The sequence below is a fragment of the Coturnix japonica genome, chromosome 27, assembly GCF_001577835.2.
Source record: "Coturnix japonica isolate 7356 chromosome 27, Coturnix japonica 2.1, whole genome shotgun sequence".
NCBI lineage: Eukaryota > Metazoa > Chordata > Aves > Galliformes > Phasianidae > Coturnix > Coturnix japonica.
Window position 1 is genome coordinate 2,537,831 of NC_029542.1, and position 3,928 is coordinate 2,541,758.

Genomic DNA, 3,928 nt, shown 5'->3' on the forward strand with positions numbered 1-3,928 from the left:
CATCCCATCCCATCCCATCCCATCCCATCCCATCCCATCCCATCCCATCCCATCCCATCCCATCCCTGCTCCACTGTGTGTGTAATGCCATGGGTGGATATAGGGGATTCCATGGGGTGCACATAGGGTGCACAGAGGGGTACACATAGGGGAGGCTATGGGGTGGATATAGAGGATTCCATGGGGTGGATATAGGGGTTGCCTTGGGTTGGATATAGGGTTGATGAGGGGGTGGGGTACACATAGGGGGTGCCATGGGATGGATATAGGGGATGCCACGGGGTGCACATAGGGGTCGCAATGGGGCACACAATATGAAGGGGCTTTGGGCTGGAGGTGCCACCCATGGGTGCCGCAGCGCTGCCGCTAAGCGGGATGATCCCATTATGGGATTATCAGCACTTGGAGCCGCCGTTAATTGGCTCAGCTCCTTAATGAGGGCTGTGATGCTGCGTGGCCTCCGGTGCCCCCAGCCAGCACCAAAGGGGGGGGGGGGGCAGAGCCACGGCTGCAGCCTGCAGCAGCACCAATGCATGCCTTGCATGTTGCACATTGCACTCAGCTGCAGGTTGCACACCCAGCATGCGTGCTGCACACCGCATGCACACGATGTCACACGCATTGCATGCTTCGTTTGCATGTTGCCACGCCGAGCACCACACATTGCATCCTTTATGTCAGCAGAGCACACACGTTGCATCCTTTATGTGCATGCAGAGCACACACGCTGCATCCTTTATGTGCATGCAGACACACACGTTGCATCCTTTATGTGCATGCCAGAGCACACACGTTGCACCTTTTATTGTGCATCAGAAGCCACACACGCTGCATCCTTTTATGTTGCATGGCAGATCACACACGTTGCATCCTTTATGTGCATGCAAGAGCACACACGTTGCAATCCTTTATGTGCATGCCAGAGCACCACATGCATCTTTATGTGCATGCAGAGCACACAGTGCAATCCTTTATGGCATTGCAGAGCAACCGCTGCATTCCTTTTATGTGCATGCAGAGCACACACGCTGCATCCTTTATGTGCATGCAGAGCACACACGTTGCATCCTTTATGTGCATGCAGAGCACACATTGCATCCTTTATGTGCATGCAGAGCACACATGTTGCATCCTTTAATGTCATGCAGGAGCAACACACTTGCATCCTTTATGTGCATTGGCAGAGCACATCACAGTTGCATCCTTATGTGCATGCAGAGCACCACACGCTGCATCCTTATGTGCATCGCAGATCACCACCACGTTGCATCCTTTATGTGCATGGCAGGCACACACGTTGCATCCTTTATGTCATGCAGAGCACACATTGCATCCTTTATGTGCATGCAGAGCACACATTGCATCCTTTATGTGCATGCAGAGCACACACGCTGCATCCTTATGTTGCATGCAGAGGCACACACGCTGCCATCCTTTTATGTTTGCATGCAGAAGCACACACGTTGATCCTTATTGTGCATGCAGAGCAACACATTGCCATCCTTTTGTGCAGCAGAGCACCATTTTGCATCCTTTCATGTGCATGGCAGAGCACACACGTTGCATCCTTTATGTGGCCATGCAGAGCACACACCGTTGCCATCCTTTATGTGCAGCAGAGCACACACGTATGCATCCTTATGTGCATGCAGAGCCTCCACTGTTGCATCCCTTTATTGCATGCAGAGCACCACACGTTGCTCCTTTATGTGCATTTGCAGAGCACACACGTTGCATCCTTTATGTGCATGCAGAGCTCACTCGTTGCATCCTTTATGTGCATGCAGAGCACACACGTTGCATCCTTTATGTGCATGCAGAGCACACAAGTTGCATCCTTTATGGCATGCAGAGCACACACGTTTGCATCCTGTATTGTGCATGCAGAAGCACACACGTGCATCCTTTATGTGCATGCCGAGCACACCCGTTGCACACACTGGCATTGCACACTGCAGCCCCCCCCTCCACGGCCCCTTTCCATCCCAGCTCTGCACTCGCTGCTATTTTTTCCACCGCCGTTGCCAGCGGCCCGTAATGAGAAACAAACGCTCCCAACGCAGCAGCCCCGCACCGCCCCGCACTGCGCCACCTCCCGGCGTCACAACAACATCCCAGCCCCATTCATCGCCCCATAACGTCTCCATCCCATCCCTGTGCCTCCAACCCCATAGCATCTCCATCCTATTGATCAATGTGTCACCACCCCATATCATCTCCAGCCATAGGATGGCTGGGTCCCCCAATGGAATGACTGGGTCCCCCCATGGGATGGTTGGGGCCCTCATGGGATGGCTGTGTCCCCCGTAGGATGGCTTGGTCCCCCCATAGCATGGCTGGGTCCCCTCATAGGATGGCTGGGTCCCCCCATAGGATGGCTGGGGCCCCCATGGGATGGCTGGGTCTCCCCATAGGATGGCTGGGTCCCCCCATGGGATGGCTGGGTCCCCCATAGGGTGGTGGGGCCCCCCATAGGATGGCTGAGTCCCTCATAGGATGGCTGAGTCCCTCATAGGATGGCTGGGTCCCCCATGAGATGGCTGGGTCCCCCCAAAGGATGGATGGGTTCCCTCATAGGATGACTGGGTCCCCCCATAGGATGGCTGGGTCCCCCATGGCATGGCTGGGTCCCCCCATAGGATGACTAGGTCCCCCCATAGGATGACTGGGACCCCCCATAGGATGGCTGGGTCCCTCATAGAATGACTGGGTCTCCCCATAGGATGGCTGTGTCCCCCTGTGGGATGGCTTGGTCCCCCCATAGGATGACTGGGTCCCCCATGGGATGGCTGGGTCCCCCCATAGAATGGCTGGGTCCCCCCATGGGATGACTAGGTCCCCCCATAGGGTGGCTGGGTCCCCCCATAGGATGGTGCCCCATGGGGCATTGGAAGGTTTGGGAGTGCAGGGTGAGAGGATTTGCCCCCTCCCCCCGTGGGGTCCCACTGCCCCTCAGCTGGGCCGTGCTGCTCCAGCTGGCGCTGCTCAGCCTCTCATCTCTGCAGCTCCACTGCGCTCACATTTTCCACTGCTCCGTGTTTGTGCTCTCAAGGTCTTGGGGAGAGTGTATGGAGGATAAAGCAGAGAGAGCTGTGGGGCTGGGGTGGGGGTGAAGGGGGTTGTGGGGTGTTTATGGGGTGGGATATGGGGTGGGGTGAGCAATGCCTGGAGATGGAGTGGGGTGGGTTGTGGGGTGGGGGCGTGGGGTGGGAGTGGGAGCTGTGCTGAGAGCTGGAGCTTCACTCTGAGGGGTGATAACAGAGAGGGGGGGGGAGCACAGGGATGGAGATGTACCCATAGATGGGGTGATACATGGGATGGAGCCATTACCCATGGATGGAGCTGGGCAGGGATAGAGCTGCAGGGCTGAAGCTGTTCCTATTGATGGATCTGAACCCATAAATGGGGTGATATCAGGGATGGAGCCCTACCCATGGATGGAGCCCTGCAGGGATGGAGCTGTGCAGGGTTGGAGCTGTTCCTATTGATGGAGCTGTACCCATAGATGGGGTGATACATAGGATGGAGCTGTACCCATGGATGGAGCCCTTAAGGGATGGAGCCATTCCTATTGATGGAGCTATACCCACAGATGGGGTGAGACCAGGGATGGAGCCCTACCCATGGATGGAGCCGTCCTATTGATGGATCTGTACCCATAGATGGGGTGATACCATGGATAGACTCATTACCCATGGATGGAGCCCTGCAGGGATGGAGCTGTGTAGGGATGGAGCCATTCCTATTGATGGATCTGTACCCATAAATGGGGTGATATCAGGGATGGAGCCATTACCCATGGATGGAGCCGTTCCCATAGATGGGGTGATACCATGGATAAACCCATTACCCACGGATGGAGCCCTGCAGGGATGGAGCCCCACCACCTCTCCAAACCACCCCCCACTGCTCACACCCTCCCCCATCC